General features: G+C 41.8%; 1 protein-coding gene across 3 annotated transcripts in view; it reads right to left on the bottom strand.

The window, feature by feature from the left end:
* PHACTR4 (phosphatase and actin regulator 4) overlaps nucleotides 1-15,975 on the bottom strand; it is a 126,406-nt gene extending 110,431 nt beyond the window's left edge. Inside the window, exon 1 of one of the 3 annotated variants that reach the window (XM_072609576.1) lies at nucleotides 15,829-15,975. The gene's annotated coding sequence lies outside the window, so the exon portion shown is untranslated. The remainder of the gene's footprint in view (nucleotides 1-15,828) is intronic. The other 2 variants (XM_072609570.1, XM_072609571.1) reach the window with 2 other exon arrangements.
* Nucleotides 15,976-19,252: the final 3,277 nt, after the last annotated feature.

The following is a 19,252-nucleotide window of genomic DNA, read 5'->3' as shown; positions in this document are numbered from 1 at the left end:
AAAATGTACGAGTTACAAAACAAAAACAAACAAACCAAAAAAACCAGACTAATGCCAACAAGGACTGGAAGATGAGAAATGCATTGGGTAAGCTTTCAAACAGCCTTTTGGCATTCATTCACTGACAGGGAAATCTTCAAATTAGTAGATTTAGTAAAGGCATTTTAATTTTAGCATTTACAGAGGACAACTATCATAAAGATTTTCCATTACCTAACCAAAAACTGCTGTTGTGGGAGATTAAGCACCAGGACAAGAAAAAATGTTAGACAATTCCATGAGCATGGAAAATTGAGCTGCCTGGTTGATGATTAACTGAGAATAGGACCATGTCAGATCTTGAGTAAATATAAAGAGCTCAGTTTTTTTCCCAAAAGGTTTTTTTAGTTTAAAACTGGAAGACTGAAAACAGTTTATTGCTAAGAAACAAAACTTTAGTGATCTTGGGAAAATAATATAATAGGGGAGAGGGAGGTGGAGTCCTGTACTAGGAAATTTTAAACAGACCACACCAGCTTAGTTCTAAGTCCCAACCATTCTGAATTCCTAGCTATATGACTTTGAATAGATCATTTAACCTCTGAGCCTCAGTTTCTCCATTTGTAAAATGAGGGATTTGGCCTCAACGACCAATAAAGTCCCAACGATAATTAATAATAACTCACATTTAATAGTACTTTAAAGAGGTTCCTTACATTATCACCCTTTATGTTGGTAATATAAATGTTATTATTCTCATTTTACAGATTAGGAAACTATTCAAGTGACATGCCCAATGGTTCAGATCTTAGTAATGACAGAATTAAGACAATAAAATCAGATCTTCTGGTTCCAGCCATATAGGTCCAATGTTTTCCCTTCCAGCTTCTCTTATTCCTGTGAGTCTGACTCCAATGATACCAACCCCATATTCCTCAAAACAATGTTGTTGTTCAATCCTGCCTGACTCTTCATGACCCCATGGACAGTTCATGGGGTTTTGCTGGGAAAAATACTAGAGCGGTTTCCATTTCCTTCTCCAGTGGATTAAGATAAATGGAAGTTGAATGATTTGCCCAGGTGAGTGTCTGAGGCTTAATCTGAACTCCGGCCTTCCTCACTCCAGGCCCAGTGCTCCATCTATTGAGCCACCTAGATGCCTCCTTGTCCCTTTTTTAGTCCTACAAAAAGTTAAAAAACACATCCCTTCTTTCTATAAACAATCAGTAAACTGGGGGCTGGGAATGTACATTGTAACATGGTTTGTTTGGAAGTATCTGCTGAGCAAAAATAAAAATTAGCAATAAATTTAAAATTTTCAGTTTGGGGACTAGATTTATTATTTCATTGGCAGAGAGAACACTGTCAATGCAACAAAAAATATTTACTAAGTAACTACTATGTCCCAGATCCTGTGTGCCGGGTGCTGGGCAAAGACAAAAATGTGGGAAAAGTCTCTGTCCTCTAAGAGCTTGCAATGTAACTGAAGAAGACAATATGGGAAGGTATAGTAGCTGTGAAATATAATCTGTACAAAACAGCTAGAATATAATTGGTGGGGGGGGGGGGGGCATGTGAACTGAACCTCAAAGGAAACTAGAGATTCCAAGAAGCAAGTGAGGAGGATATGCATTCTAGCTAGGAGGGACAGCTCATGCAAAGCACATACAGTGGAGTGCCAAGCACAAGAAAAGCATGAAAAACAGTCTGTCTGGATTTCAGTGTGTTTGAAGGAGAGGAAGAGTAGTATGGTTGGAAAGGCATGTGGGAAAAAGGTCTTTAAGTGTCAAATAGAAAAGTTTCTATTTGTTCCTAGATGGTAATAGGAAGCCAGAGTTGAGTTGACTAAGTAGAGGAAGTGACATGATCAGAGCTGAACTTTAGAAAAACCATTTTGGAAACTGTGTGGAGAATAGATTGCAATGGGGTGAGGCACAAGGCAAGGAACCAATTAGGAAGTTAGTGAAATAGTCCAGGTGAGAGAAAAGTGATGAGACCCTGACCTGGGCTATGTGAAATTAGAAAGAAGGGGACGGATGACAATTTGGCAACTGAGTGGTTATGTGAGGGGAGAGTAGAAAGGAGAGCTGCCTGGGGCACAGAGAGATTAAGGTCACACTCTGAATGGGGGGGGAGGGGGCGGTGAACTGTATCATGTTGCCTCTCAAATACAGATTAAAAATAAAACTTCACTTTTCTTATTCCCAAGAAAACTCATCAAGCAAAAAAAGTTTTCACTGAGTTAAGACTCAAAGAAAGGGGATCATTGGGAGGAGGGGGGGAGAGAAGAAGAAATTCAATAAGTTACCTGAGAAAATGCTAATAGGGAGGAGTACAAGTGAATTTTGGAATCAGTTCCCCACATGCAACCAAATTAGTCATTTTAGTTACAAAGGAAAATTCTGAATAGGATAACAATAGGGTAATTTAATGTCTCAATTTTGGGGGCTTCTATCCTGTTAACTCCAATCTCAGTTCGAACTGATAGCTGTTGAAAATAATGTGCTTCAACTGTAGTTATAGCTTAAAAAAGGGTAAGTGGATTTTGCAAACTCCTCTAATACAGCAGAGCCTGCCAGCTGCCTGATATGTGATTACAGAGTATTTTTCAGGGGGAACCGTGAACTTCAGGGATCCAGACTTATAATCCAACAAGCATCACCAGCCTGCAGTCAATTTCTAGAGGACTAATGCTCCCTTCAGATAATGAACAGGCTGGACTGCAAAGTCTCTCATCACTAACTCATTCAGGCCCAAACAAGAATGGAGCAGAATCACTGTGGCACTACTCTACCTTCACTACTTAAAGTCTCTTTTCACTGAACAATACAATTCAAGTCAATAAACATTTACTAAGCAGGTCCAGTACTCTTATTATACCACCCTGCTGCCTGCATAGCTCAAATGTGTTCAAGACCTTTTAATCACTTCTTTCACAATATGACTAATGTGGAAATATGTTTATATGATTGTATATGTATAGTTTATATCAGACTACACGCAATCTGGGGAAAGGGGAGAGAAAGGAGGGAGAAAAAAATTTGGAACTCAAAATCTCATGAAAGTCAATGTTGAAAACTATCCTTACATGTAATTGGAAAAAACAAAATACTATTAAGTGAAATAAAAAAAGACTTTTTAATCAGAGACAGGTTCCCTCAAAGTATTCTCCCCTGTCATAGAGGAGTTCTGATACCAAGTAAGGAAGGTGAAATGGCTGGATGCTCCACGTGTCCTTGTTTACAGATAACACTGAGCTGACTATCATGCCCCAGAACACTGCTGATTGTCCTAGACAAGATTCACAATCACTTCTGGAGTTTGGGCTTAATTATCCACACAAAAAAATAAGAGGGGAAAAATGCCTGTAACCCAGACAATGATTCACAGTTAGACCTACTGACTGAGATGTTCTGTAATTTGTCTTTCTTTGAGAGAGAGTACAAATGGACAGAGTTGGGAAACTGAGGGTCACCCAAAAGACAATGGAGAGGCTGATGACAGGTAGGAGTAGACAGCAATGCATCACAAACAAAGGAGAATCCATCAATAAATGAACAAACACATACAGAGTGTTTCCAAAAGTTAGTGTTTAAGCCATTAAAGCTTTTATTAACACTTGCACTAGGTGCAGAGATGAAACACTCTACCCTCCAGGACCTTTCTCAACGTTGTGGACACATCCCAAGTGCATTCCCAGTTTCCTCTGAAACTTTCCCCCTCCTCATCTCTTACAGTACAAGAGTATGCCATCACATTCATCCAAAGTAATTTGTCTCTTCATTTGCCAAACTATGGCCACCAACGCCTTCAGTTTCCATTTCTTAGTTAACAAAATATCTTCAAGTGTTTACTCCTCCATTCCAGGCACTGTGCTGGAGACACAGAGAAAGGCCAAGAGGATGGAGCCCGATTTATCCATCAGCTGTGCTGCATTCTGAAGTGAAGCTGGCTGGATGAATACTTTGTAGAAGCTATTTTAAGTTTGAGTCCACTCTCCCCAAGGGCAGAAAGGCAGAGGATTGAGAGAGTGCCCTGGGGTGTTGGGAGGAAACGTCTGTACTTCAGCTTTTCCGGCTTCAGTCACCTCCGAGTGCTGATGCTTGCTTCTCCAAGGTTAACTACCACCTTCTCTGTGCAGCTCTGCCATGTACCTTGTTATTTACACACTGTCTTCCCCATTAAACAGCGTACTCCTGAAGGGCAAGGTCTGCCCTTTTGCCTTTCTTTGTATCCTAGCAACAACTAAACATACAATAAATGCTTGTCCACCAACATCACTCAATCATTTGTCTGACATATTCATCACTATGATACCATCAGTACAGGGGTGGCAAACAAAGGAAACTATAGTTTAGAAGAATTTTTCTTTACCTTGTCCTTGATCTATCATGATGAATGAGACAAATTATAAAGAGCTTCTTCACAAGTCAGATTTAAAATTCTTAAGTGACAAATTCATATCCCCTAAAAAGGCACAGACAAACTCAAAAGGTTTAGTTACTTGTCTTAAAAAGTCAATCTGGGTCAGTTAAAAATGACAAGAATTTGGACTACATCCCTTGGAGATATACATAAAAGAAAACTAGAAGAGATGCCCATCTTTACACACTGATTTTATTGTTGGAACAAACCTGGGAAGTGAGGGGAGCTGATGCTGACAAGGGGGCATGAGGCTCACAGCAGGTGGAATTCTACAATCAATCCCAATTCTAACCCTAGGGGACTTCAAAAATACATGTCAAATCAATCCAACACCCTCCCATCTAGAGTTGGTTGGTTAAAGAAAACCCTTTTTAACCAAAATACACTAAACCAAAACTGCAGAATGAATGAATTAAAAAACATTTACTTAGGGCCTACTATGTGCAAAGTGCTTTGTTAAGTGCTGAGGATACAGAGAGAATAGTAAATCAATCTGCTCTCAGGGAGCTCACATTCTAGAGAGGGAGAAAAAACATGGGAGATTTCAGCTACAAGTCAGAGTTCCAGGTCACAAAACAAGTTTGGAGCAGCTTACTGCTATATTAAAAATATGTACATAGAGTAGAGATCATAAAAGAACCTGGAACAATATAAAGACTCATATGTTAACATAATTAAGACCTTTACTTTTAAATAAAGTAGCTTAACTTCCTAATTTAAGAGTCAATTCAGTTAAGTTAGACTTAGAAATTTCAAAAAACTTCTAACCAAAACTGTTAGAAGCTTAACATTCTACAGGAAAGTTAACATAAAAAACAGTATTAATTTTCCCCTCTAAGAAAAGTCAGCACCTCCCTTTAGTTAAACATTGCATTGCTTATGGCCAACATGGTAAACATTGAGTGGTATTATGAATAGCTATCTGAAGAGGTGTGGTTCACTGATAAAAAGTAGAAACATTTCATGCTGGTCCAGTTCCTCTCAAGAAACACCACAACCGAAATCTAGGATATCACTCTTAAAAATTCTAAGCAGTTTAACTATTTTAAATTCAAGAGCAAAAAATATTTGATAGAGCTAGAAAAAAACTCAGGTCATCTTAACCCCCAATGTATGGAGGCAAAAATCTTTGTGGAAACAAGTAGAATCTTGTAATTCAAAAATATTACTCTACCCTTGGTTTCATCTTTAAAATTTAGAGAAACCTTGGATCTAAGTAGTTTGAATATTTCTTATTAGCCTTGTTTCCCACTCCCCTAAAAAAAAAAAAAAAAACACTGTTTAATTCAAGAGCTCCTATTTAAAAGAATTTCAGTACTTCCTGTGCCTAACAGTGTTTGGCACATAGTAGATGCTTAATAAATACTTGTTAAGCCACAGTGTGTGAGGACTGTTTATAACAGATTTAGACTGTCACAGCAATGCATGGACCTAAAACATTTCCAAAGGACTCTTGATGCAAAATACCATCCATAATCCAGAGTTAGAACTATAAAGTCAGAACTCAGAATGAAGCAAACTATTTTCTATTTTGGTATGTTTTGGTTTGGTTTTTCTTATGGTTTCTACCATTTGTTTTAATATTCTATGCAACATGACTAATGTGAAAATGTGTTTAATAAGAAAAAAATAAATAAATACTTGTTAATTGGTTGGAAATGTCCTCTCATAGACTCAACTGACAGACAAGGAAACTGGTGCCCAGAGACGTGAACTGATTTACCCAGGGTTGCAGGGAATGGCAAAGGGTCTCCTAAAAACTTCAAATCTTTGGACTCACTGTCAATGACTCTAGACAGAAATCTATTTTGAAGAACTGATCACAAGAAGAGTGAAAGATCACAAAGAAGCGTGAAAGGCAAAACCTTTCAAATGCAAAACAGAGACCTAAATAGAACTCCTTTCTGGCATTACAAGCCTAGGATATTGAGAAGGCTCATCCATTAAGTCCTAATTGTCGACACAAATTGTAGAATTTAGAGATTCAAAAGTATCAAATTTCCATAACTGATGTGCCAAACTTGTCTCCTATTTACAAAATCTCAAACAATAATAGATTTCTTCCTAAAATTTTGTAAGATTAAATTTTGTTTCCACTAAATGTTTTCTACATCACTCACCCTGGAGTTGTTTTACACCTCATTTCCCTCCTGCCCCTTTTCCCCAACATTCCATATCAATGAAACTGAGTTGTGGCCAAGAAAAGTCTGCTACCTCTGGGAAGTAATAAATTGAGCAAATAACTCAGCAAAATTTTTAAAACTGTTTGCTTCACACCCAGATTGGGACAAAAACAACTCTGATTTCATAAGTTAGAAACAACAGTAACCACACTCTTCACTATAGCACCGTAAATCTCTTTTGGTTAAGAGAGAACAGTTACCTAGCACATTTGCCTTCGCACATTTTCCCAGCTTACATAGCCTTGAGAGAGGCCCAGACAAGTTAAAAAGTATTTCTTTACCAAATGCTTTAGATCACTGTTAGGACTTCCCCATTCAGTCAGAATTCTGGAATTCATAAAGTCTACTAAAGAGCACTATACGATGTAGGCCAATTATTACATTGTTTCCTTAGTTGTCTGGATGATGTGCACAAAACATGCTTTCATTCTAAGAGGCAGAGCAGTATTTGGGAAAAGCAATAAATTCGAAGACAGAAGAGTTAGGCTCAAATCACACAGCTCTTCCGCATAGCGTGTGAAATCTTGGGTAAATTCCTCCATTGGGCTGAGTTTCAGTTAGAGGTGGTTTGGGTCTAGCCATTCTCTAAAGTCCCTCCTAACCCTAATCTGATCTGATCCCTATCATCATGATGGGGCAGACTGCCCTTTCTATCATCCCCCTCCCCTCTCTTATCTTCAAACTCTCCTTATTTACTAACTCCTTCTGAGTAGCTACAAGCATGGCCATGTTTCCCTCATTCTTAAAAAAAACTTTCTAGGTTTCAATGTTCCTGCTAAACATCTCTTCTCCCATTCTCAGCTAAACTTTGAAAAACCTACTCTGCACTCCCACTCCTCTCTTCTAACTGTACAATGTGGCTTCAGATCCCATCATTCAACTAGACCTGATCTCTCCAAAGTTACCAAACTTAATCCCCTTTCCTCACTCCTCATCTTGAACCTCTCTGCAGTATCTGTCACTGGTGATTACCTTCTCCCTGTGTTTTTGTGCCAATGCCCTTTCTTGGGTTTCCTACTGTCTACCACCTTTCTGAGCATTCCTTCTCAGTCTTCTTTGTTGAAACTTCATCCCTGTCACAACCCCTCCTACCTCAAGCCTTTTTCCATGAACCTCTCTTTTCTTTCTACACCGGGGCTCTTAACCTGGAACCAGTGGATAGAACAGATTTCAGAGAATCTGTGAAATAAAGTATGAAAAAATCACATCTTTATTTTCACTAATCTTTCATTTCTTTTGAAACCCTTTTGTTTTATTTTATGTACTTAGAAACATTTAAAAGTATTCTGAGAAGGGGATCCTAAACTGCAAAAGGGGTCTATAATACCAAAAAAGGTTGACTTCTTGGTCTACAGAAGGAGAGCAATTAATGCAATAGCAACAATATTGTAAAGATAAACAACTGTGACTGACAGAGGGTCTCAGATCAACCACCGCTTCAGAGGACTCATGATGCTCTCCGCCTCCAAAGACAGAAGGCATGGATTTAGAGAGAAGACTGCCTTTTTTTTTTCCCCACATGGCCATGTTTATATTCCCCTTATAAAGCCTATCACTGCACTAAGCATATTTTACATGCTTAATAAATACTGACTGGCTTCACTCATATTCATACTTTTGAGTCCTATTTTCCAGCCAATGCAATGAAATTAAATATTTTAACAACATAACAACGAGCCTTAAACAAATCATGCAAGCATTCACTACCAAGATCTGGGATTCAAGATTAGTTTTTATTTTCTGTAAGCACCCAAATGAAGCACCCAGGAACATTATAATGTCAAAACTGACTAGCTGGCTCAACATAAATTCAATGTTCACACTTATCACTGAATACTGGGGCCCAATATTCAGAAGACTTACTTTCTGTTGGTACCCTATTGTATATCTCCTATCACTTTATTTTCTTTAGTCAAATATAATAAGTAGAAGATGTTGAGTTAAAAAGTCAAAACTCTCAGGCTGTCACAACTCACATTTGACACTTTACATGTAACAGAGAAGTTTTGTCGCAAAGTGTTAGTGTGAAGAGTGTCCTGTTCCAACTGTCTCTTCCTTGTCTGCCTATACCAAACACCACAATTTCACTTCCTCTTTAAACAGCTCCTCAGAAATTTTTGGTTATAAATCTGTCTTTCTCTTCCCTTCAACCAATCTCTTTTATCTGTGGCTCACTTTTTCTGGCAGTCTCATTTACTAAAATGACAATCACGCAGGACAATTTTGCATTCTACAGGTCTGAATGAATGATAGTCATTCTCCATAAAGGGAGAATAGATAAGAATGGTATCAAAGAGATTTAACAAAGCAACCTTATTGATGTTTAATGATCATGAGCATTTTTAAGCTTTTGTTAAATTTGTGGAAAATCTGAATAGCACAAGTTGATATTACTAAACAAAAACTTTGACAAAATAACACTTAATTTCTCACAAAAAATCCTACTGAGGCAACAAAGGTCAGTTTTCAGGTTTATTGGTATCTTGCTATTTTTCAAAATAGGCATCTCTCCTTTGGATTTGATAACAAACCTCTGTGGTATAAGAAAGGCTTCTGATTTTGGAAGGCAGGGTCAATGTTCAATACTCTTAAAGTAGTATTTTTCCTTTTCAAATTCATATAAATGTTTTTATTCTCATGTGACAGGAATAGATCACAGAATCACAGATTTAGAGCTGAAAGGGACCTTAGAAATCACCTAACTAGGGATGAGGAAGCTGGGGACTTGAGGCCTCATGTTGCCCTCTAGGTCCTCAAGTGTGGCCCTTTGACTGAATCCAAACTTCACAGAACAAATCGTGTTGTGCTTTATTTGGCCTGGAGGAGGCAGGTTCCCCATTCCTGAATCCAACCTCCCCACTTTACAGCCAAGAGCGATTTACTCAAGATTACAAGGACAGTAAGTAGCAGAGCCAGAATCTGAACACAGATCTCCCGACTCCAAATCCAGCACCCCCTCCACTAGAACATGCTGCCTTCTCCCCGTGTCACACAATAAACAGCAGGAGCACCCAGCTCTGCAGCACACTCGCTGTATGACTGACCATAACTCTCTGAGCCCCAGCTTCTTCCACTGTGAAAGAGAGAGGTTCAAATGAGCAAATGTACAGGAGGGCTGAAAGCCCCAAGGCAAACGCCAGCTATCATGCTTCACATGAAAACAGCCTAGTCATGCTTTTGTGACTCTTTCCTAGCTGGCAAAACCAAGAATTATCAAATCTGAAAGAGCGGAACGTGATTCTCCTCTGCAGAAGAATTCAGTCTAAATGATGATCATGCAGACTCTGCTTGAACACGCCCAGGGAGGGCAACTCACTAACTCAAGAAATGACCCAGACTATTTGCTCTCGTTCTCGGGAAACTTTTCCTGGTATTGCACCAATATGCTCCCGAAAGTCATGATTTTCTAGCCCTGAATGGTCTGTGATTCCAAATGATAGCTCAACATGTCATCGTACAATAGAAAGAACAATGACCTTGGAGTCAGAAGACCTGGTTTCAAAAGACCCACTATGATGTTTACTACCTGTGGGACCCAGGGAAAGAAATTTAATCCTTCTGAGCCTTGGTTTTCTCATTTGAAAAAACAACCAAAGGAGGCTGGACCAGATGGGAGTCTCTGGAACCCCTTCCAACTCTGAGGAATGAACCCCAATGATTTCATCAAGTACAACTCCTTCTACCAACAAAAGCATCTGCCCTGCTACAGTTTATCTATAAGAATTGCTGAGGCTAAAAATTTATTGTTGTGTCCAACCTGGTTATGGCCCTGTCCAAACTTAAGTCAACACGCACTGAGTCAGTCCATCACCAAGGCATATTCAAAGTCTTTCCAGATTAGTAGGATGTGCCAAAATTCAGGTTCCATTGGCACAGCCAAACTTTCCACCACATAATGAAACACCAGGAGGACTGAAATGGAGGAAGTCAAGACTAAGTACCCAAAAGAGTAAAGATATAATATGCTATACATATGTATAGCATATTAAATTCTCAGTCAAAAGTCTACTACTTTATGACCTTTATTTAAGTCATTCCCAAAGTGATCAATCTGATATAAATCTGATGACCAGATCAGTCCTTTTCTATGCAGGACTCAAAGCATGTTACCTTTCTGCAAGTGAAGATGCTGCCCTCATCTACCATTCAGAGAGTATTTGCTTTGAGTGGTTGTCCTAGAAATGTGGAGAGCCTTTTCTTTCCTGGCTGCCAAAGACTTTGTCACCTAGTCACCAACCCCGTGTTGATGAGCCTCTCCCTACTTAACTGGGTAAGCTCCGTACTCATACCATGCCCAACTCAGTCCAGCTTGCCAGAGCTCTCTCTCTGATGGCAGAGCTTTCACCACAATGAGCTAGTGGAAGACAGACTTGTATTGTTTTTATTTATATAGCATTCTGTAAGTCATAAGATGCTAAATAAATATGTGGTATCATTTTATGACCAGAACGTCCCAGCCAGCTGTCTCCTAGAAGCATCCCATTGGTCACACACAGAACCACCAGAGAACTAAGACTATTATTCTCATTATAAATGAGGCTCAGAGAGGTCAAGTTAACTAGGGGTAACACAGTTAATAAGTATACATTTTTGACAAATTAAACTCATAAACATTTGCTAACCACTTACTATGGGCAAAGCACTGTGTTAAAAACCCTTCAAAGAAGAAATTACTTTCTACTTGTAAGGAAATGACATACTCAGAGAGGTATAAATGACTAAGCAAAGCATGATAGGGACAGAAGTAAAATCCGGACTATATAACATAGGAAAAAAAATCTGAGGAAACAACAGCTACATTCAGCAAGGACATCAAGGATCAAGGAAGGCTTCACAGAGGAGGGTTACTATATGACCTCAGCCTATAAGCAATAAGATTATGATAGAATGATGGGAAGGGAAAGTATTTGTGGACTAAGCAAATATAAAGGTGGGAAATGGCAAACTAAGTTCAACAAATAGCTAAGAAAGAGTCCAGTTAAGCTAGAACAGAGGGAAAATAAGGGGAAATAAATGAGAGTTGGTAGGGCTTAATCATTATCATCATCATCAAATCAACAAGTAAAGCTTTACATACCTTAAAGTCCTATTTCATGAGATAAATTCTGTGCTTGCTGACCAAGTTTAACAAGATGTCACTAGCAACATAATCTTACCAAGTGAATTCATCTGCCCTCCTCCAACCTCACATGCCAACATGCTGCCTCTCCCCCTTAAATTCCATTTTATGGGATATTTACTTGCTTGGCGCCACAGAGTCCCTACTTACTACATAAGTGCTATTAAGGCAGGGATGGCGCTTATTTCTATCTTGCCCAAAGACTGGCACACGCCCCTAAAAACCATTCAGCTCGGTAGTTTCAGTTGTGTCCAACTCTTGCCAAAGTGGTTTGTCAGATGAGGAAACTAAGGCAAACAGGGTGAAGGGACTTGCCCAGGGTTACCCAGCTGGTGTCTGAGGCAGCATGTGAACTCAGGTCTTACTGACTCCCAGGCGGTACACTCTTGCTGCCCCTGAACACAGCAGGAGCTTAAAATCTGCCTGATGATTTGAAAAGAATGACTACCAAAAACTACCCATGGCTAAAAAGTCAAATAGGTCATCTGATGACAAAACTGAGTTCTGGGATCATATAAGCAACCCATACTTAAAAGAAGAGGAGGAGGTCCAGAGAAGAAAAATGACTTTTACCTTTAGTCACATGACTGGTTATTGTCCATTCCTGTATCGTCTCCAAAGAGGGCTGTAGTTTTACTTATTCAATTAACTTACAAGAATGCATTGCTCTCATCTAGTTTCAGCTGAACCGCAAAATAACTCAATTAATTCCTGTGGAAGCAAGCTGAACACCACTGAACTTGAAAAAGAAATCCCATCATATGGATATAACATTTTTTAAAAAGAGCTTCCACAGATTAAAAAGTGGGCACTAATTTTGTCAGTTCATTTACAAAGGCACGTCACACATTCTATCAAGGAGAATTTTAAAATAAGAAGGGTGAAAGAAAAGTTACTCCTGCTGATCACATCATGGCCTGCACTGACATAGGTCCAGATCTTAATTGCTAGTCTGGAATTAATTTCAAGTGCCCAGAAAAAGAACATTAAAGGAAGCAGGCTTTGCGAATTCTCCTAAGTATTTTGGACCTCCTCTCCTTTGTATTTACCACGTTTTTTCCCTAATAGTAACATATTCTACTATGTATTTTTGTATTTCTCCCCCCGCCCCCCATCAGACAGTAAACAGAAAACCAAAAGCATAGATGGCAATGAATAAAGGGGCTAAATAAAGATTTATAGTTCTTTCCACTAGAATTTCAAGGTGGATAGCTTTTTAAATGCATTCATTGACACATCTGTTAATAAGTACCTCTTTAATATAGTAATATTCATCAAAATTAGCAGTCTGAACCCTTATCCCCAGAACTTCTGAAATCAACAGCATTACAGAAAGAATGGCTGGCCCTGAGCCTAAGTCCAAAGGAATCACGATACAATTCAAGAAACATCTATTAAGTGTTCACCTAGTGAAAGGCGCTAGAAATTTGAGGAGGGAGATCAGTTCCAGCTATGGAAGGAAGAGTGAAGGAAGGAGTGGGGAATAGGGAAAGTATGATGTGGCACCTGACTCAAACTTTGAAGGAAAGGGGATTTCAACAAGCAGAGATGGCAATAGAAGGAAGGCTGAGAGGCTGTGAGTTCATTACTGGAATGCAGGGCATTATGAGAGAATGGGGGGCAGTAATACATCCAGGTTGGCTTGAATATAGATTATATGATACACAGCACAAGAAGATAAAGCCGGAAAGGTACTGGGGAGTCAGATTATCCCTGGAATGTTAAGATAAAGTTTCTATTTAATTCCTCAGTCAATAAGGAGCCACTGTATTCATTTGAACATAAGAACATTGCCTCACGACACATGCAGAAAATTAAGAGAAACAATTGTGGAGGACACAGTATTAAAGGCAGAAGAAACCTCTAAGGGCATCTAGCCCCACGAGGTTCAAGGACCTCAAGTCAGTTCGGGCAACAGAGTTTGCAAGCATCAGAGGCGGGATTTGAACCCAGGTCTTCTGACTCTAGGGTCAACCACCACTCTTTCCACCATACCACACTGCACTGTACCCCTAACATTCTTTCATTGCTGTTCCAGAAATCGGTCCCATAAGGCTTTACAGACACAAAGTTTCAATTTCTCCCAACCGCTCTTCATTTTATGGGCAATCTTTCCTTTTATATTAGATTTTTCCCCATCAAAAACTCTAGTTCAGGATGAGCAGGGTGGCTGCCATACCATCATCACTGCCAGTTGATGGACGACAATGATCTGTTCATTCATTAGCATCCCTTCATGATATGCCTTTGAAAATTTCCAAAATCTCAACTAATTCTGCGGTTGCTTCTCCAAGAAAGATGAATGGAGAGCAGAAAGGCTTTCTAATTAGGTGTGCTGATAGGTCAAAACAGTCAAAAGCAGGCAAATGGGAGACTTAAAGACGTAAGGGATGGGAAGAGGAAAGGAGCTAACTTCCTGGTCTAGGTGTCACAGTGGACAGAATGTCCATCCTGAAATCAGGAAGACTCTTCTTCCTGAGTTCAAATCCAACCTCAGACACTTACTACCTGTGTGATGCTGGGCAAGTCCCTTAACCCTCTCTGCGTTAGTTCCTCATCTATAAAATAAGCTGGAGAAAGAAATGCCAAACCACTCCAGAATCTGTGCCAAGAAAACCTCAAATGGAGTCATGAAGAGTCCAACACTACTGAACAACAACAACCCCATCCTATACAACTCAACTGTAATGTAGTCCAGAGATCCCACAGTACATAATTCCCTTTTCCATTAAGAGTTCCCAGCAAGTGGATACAAGCCATAAGACTTAACTTGACTTCTCTCAGCTTTCCCGACATAAGCTGAAGACATAGAGGAACCTACTGTTGCTACATAAAGTAAGCTAGCCTCAAAACTTCTCCAGGCCTGGGATTGGAAATACTAAATAAGTGATAGAAATCAGTTGCTCTAGAATGCCTCTCCTTAAACTGAATCTGACAACACTCATTATTAAGATCCTGCCTAAGAGACTGACCAGGCATTTAAGAATGCCTTAAAGGTAGGTGACCAAATTTCCTTTGAACATATGGCATTCCCCAATTTCTGATAAGAATTCACATTTTTCTTCTTTCAAAATAACTTCTGACCTCCTAACTAAAAGCTGCACACTGGTATCTTTTCTTGGCTTTCTAAAGTCACTGGGTTTCTGTTTTCTCCCTAAATCAGGGCCTTTAACTCACAGCCTCATTCTTTTAACTTTTTTGTTGTTGTTTTACACAAAAACGGGAAAGGAAAATGGTTTGGGGGAGTGGGGATGGAGGTGGGAGGAGTTTTGGCAGGGCGAGAAGAGTCGAAGGCTGCCCTCCAAGGACAGGGAACGCTGCCTGGCCCTCCCTTATAAATCACTGAAGGTGGACTCGGTGGCTCCAGCTTGAACCTTCAGCAGGTCCATGTTCCCATGCTCCCAGGGTCCTCCTGGGGTTCCAGTTCTGACCTCCCCTCAGATCCTCCAGGGGCCCTAGTCCTGAGCTCTCCTCAAAAGTCCTCATGGGGTGGGTTGCATTTCGCACCCCCGGTAAGAATCGATGAGTCAGTCAACGACTCTAGGCGCTAGACACGCGTGTGTAAGGTGCCAGACGCTGGGGAGGGACCAAAGTGAGAGGGGGCGGCCGAAGACTCCCCTCCCCTCAAGGGGCAAACGGTCCAGCAGGAAGGGCCCAGGCCCACCTGATCCGACACCCCGCCCCCCTCCAAAGGGATGGGTCTGAGGCTCCAAGTCCCCCGGACAGGCGACCCCGGGGGCTCTCCCTTCCCGGGAAAGGAGCCCCCCAGACAGTTACGTCCTCGGCCGAGGCCCCGGGACCCCAGCGGGCGTGGGAGGGAGGAGGCTGCAGCGGGCGGCAGGCTGGGTTCTGTGGCCGGACTTTGACCCGCTCCTGTTACCGTAACAGGATCCGCCGCGGACCGTGCCTTCGCGGCCCCGATCTCCCGCGCGCCCACCCCGCGGGGGGCCCGAACAAAAGCGCCCGTGAGATCGGGGCTGGGGCGGCCGTGTGGAGCGCAGCCGGAGCCGGAGTCGGACAGAGGACCAACGGCCGAGGCCCCGGCCCGGGCGCGCGGGCCAGCGCCCGGGAGCCGTTCCTCTAGCCCCCCGGGGATCTCTTCCCAGTCCCCGCCTCACTCACCTCCTCGGCCCCGCAGCAGCAGTCGCCTCGGCCGTTTCCTCCGGAAGTCGCGCTCACCTGGCCCACGGCCCCCGCCGCCACCGCCGCCGCCTGTGCAGTCTACCCCGAGCGGGGCGGAGGAACGGCACGGGACGGTTAGGGGAGGGGAGGAGAAAGGAGCCTGCCGCGGGGCATTCTGGGGCTTGTAGTCCACGGTGGGGGCGGGGGCATGGCGGGGGTGGAGGGGGCGGAGAGCGGGAGGGAGGAGGAGGGAAACAAGGAATGGTGGGATGGGCCGCCTGCTCTCCGGCGGTGCTGGAGCCCCCGGGAGGCAGGTGGCGCGCGTGCGCGGCCCCGCCCCGCCCCGCCCCGCCCCGCCCCGCCCCGCCGGAGGCGGGGACTTGGTCAGTTCAGACGCTGATCGCGGGAGAGGGCTAGGGAGACGGGCGTCGCTTTGGGCTGCCACGTGGGAAGGACGAGAGCTGCTAGGCTCCTCTTGTTGGACCTTTTCTACAGGAAGTCTTCCTTAACTTTTAATTCCAGTAAATCTTTTTTGTCTTTTGTATTTCTCCTTTATGTGGCTAACTTTGTGTGCATTTTTTCTCTTGTGTTCTGTATCAATATTGTAAGCTCCAGGGCAGGAAGCTGTCCTTTCCTCCTTGCTGCATACCCAGCACGCAGAACAGTGCTTGCACACAGCAGGCGCTTCATAAATGTTTGAAAAACGGTTTCTCCTTTATGTGTATGTAGTTTGCTGTCCATTTTTGCCCCCTATGGATCGGCATTGTGCTGGGCACTCAGTAAGCTAGAGGATAATAAATGTTTACTGATTGTTTCCTGTTTATTCTGGACATAGCTTGCCTTGTAAATACTTCCATATTGTTTTCCCCATTAGATTATAAATTCCTCGAGGGTAGGAACCATCTTTTGCCTCTTTTGGTATCCCCCAGTGGTTGACGGAATGCCAGGCACACCACAATGCCTGGCATGTAAGAGGCAATGAATAATTCTTTCTTGATGGTTTGATTGATAGACTTACTACAGAAGATGAAATAGGCTTTCCTGGCCAATTTAGACCGTTTTTAGCTAAAAAGAAGGCAAGCATGTTAGAGGATAGAGACCTAGAAAGGTCTTGTGGAGACATCTTCCAATCTATAGAAGAGGAAACTGGGACTCTCTTACCCCCAGGAGTCAGAGCCCTGGGACTGGAAAGGAAGGAGTGATGAGGCAGGACAACTGGAGTTTAGGTAGCTGTTGACCCAGGGCCAGACCCTGAAGAAGGGAAGGATCTCAGAATCTTGGAATGCCATAGCTGGAAGGGACCAAGAATCATAGCCTTGGAGCTGGAAGGGATTGAAGAGGTTATTTAGTCCAAGCCTCTCATCTGCTCATTTTTGTTCTTGTTATCCAGTTGTGTCTAACTCTTTGTGACTTCATGGTCTATAGCATACCAGGTCCTTCTGACTTCCACTATCTCCTAAATCTATCCAAGCTCATGTTCATGTTTCCATGATACTATTTGCCTTCAATCTTTCCCAATACCAGAGTCTTTTCCAAAAAGTTCTGTCTTCTCATTATGTGGTCAAAGTATTTAAGCTTTAGCTCCAGTATTTGACTTTCCAGTGGATAGTCTGAATTAATTTCTTTGAGTTTTGACTGATCTGATCTCCTTGCTGTCCAAGGGACTCTCAAAAGTCTTCTCCAACACCTCAGTTTAAAAGCATCAATTGTGTGGCACTCAGCTTCCCTTATAATACAACTCTCACAGTCACACGTTCCTATTGAAAAAACCATAGCTTTGACTGTATGGACCTTTGTTGGCAAGGTGATGTCTCTACTTTTTAGTGTGATATCCCATAGCTTTCCTTCCAAGGAGCAAGTATCTTTTTATTTCATGGCTGCAGTCACTATCTGCTGTGATCTTTGAGCCCAAGAATATAAAATCATACTCTACTTCCATTTCTTCTCTATTTGCCAGGAAATAATGGGACCAGGTGCCAAGATTTTAGGTTCTTGGATGTTAAGCTTCAAACCAGCTTTTAAACTCTCCTCCACTCTCATTGAGACTCTTCCTAATTCTTCTTCACTTTCTTCTATCAGAGTGGTATCTTCTACATATCTGAGATTGTTGATATTTCTCTTGGCAACCTTAATTCTGATTTTTTATTCTTCCAGCCTGGCATTTTGAATGATGTACAAGGTGATAATTGTCCAATTTTGCCCATACTCCACCATGTAATAAATGGCTGCAGGGATTTGAACCCAGGTCATCTGAGTTTGAGGGCAGCTAGGTGGGGAATAGAGCTTTGGGCTTGCAATCAGGAAGATTCATCTTCCTGAGTTCAAATCTGACCTCAGACACTTACTAGCCATGTGACCTTGGGCAAGTCACTTAACCCCATTTGCCCATCTATAAAATGGGCTAGAGAAGGAAATGGCAAACCACTCCAGTAACTTTGCCCAGAAAACAATAAAAAGAGGAAGCAGATTTGGACAGGGCTGAAACAATTCAACAACAACCTCTAATTTGAAATCCCTGGTTCTTTATATGCTGACTTGCCCTGAAATGATTTTAAAAGTCATAGAATTCAACACACTGTTTTTGCAGAGAAGAGAAACTGAGAAACCAAGGGACTGCTCAAGGTCATAGTATCAGAGATTATCAGAGGCTGGAAGGGACTTCAAAGATTATCTACCCTTTAATCACCACCATCCCACCTCCTAGCTACTCTAGAACAGACCAGTAGGTAAGGGCAGAGTTTGGTATGGGCTCTCTGACTTGGAATCTAGACCTCTGCCCACTCCTGGGGCTTTTGATAAAGATCCAGATTTTGAAGGGAGATACTTTATCTGTATGTTAGTGTAGGAGCCAGGTCTCACTGGCATCTCTGAATTCCCTTTCAAGAGGTTGTGAAACCTTCTCCAAAGAGGTTCTGGAAGGCATTTGTAGGCCCTAGGTAAGACTTGAGCCCCCTAAGGTTGCTGTCCACCAGAGACTTGGGGCTTATATCATAAAGTCAGAAGGACTGGTGGGAACCCAGGATTTAGAACTTCTGGAATTTGAGCTTGAACTCTTGCTCATCAATTTATATGATCTTGGGAAATACAAGTGCCCCTTGGTATAAAAGACTTATTCTAATCCCCCCACTTACTAGTGCCATGAGAGAGAAGGGATCATTTTGAATTTCTTTTGTATATATCCACTTTTACTTCCTTCTTTTGCCCCCACCTCCACTTTACACTATTTTCTGAGCCAGCTGGTCCAATCTTTATATAGAGATGCTCCCCTTCCCCTCCATTTTTCTTTTTTTGTAGAGGCAATAGAAGTTAAGTGACTTGCCCGCAGTTACCCAGCTAGTGTCAATTGTATGAAACTAGATTTGAACTCAGGCACAGCACTCTATTCACTGCACCGCCTAGCTGCCCCACAAGAGAAGAATAGGAG

Source organism: Notamacropus eugenii, chromosome 5, assembly GCF_028372415.1.
Source record: "Notamacropus eugenii isolate mMacEug1 chromosome 5, mMacEug1.pri_v2, whole genome shotgun sequence".
Classification (NCBI taxonomy): domain Eukaryota; kingdom Metazoa; phylum Chordata; class Mammalia; order Diprotodontia; family Macropodidae; genus Notamacropus; species Notamacropus eugenii.
This window is presented reverse-complemented; position numbering and strand designations above follow the sequence as displayed.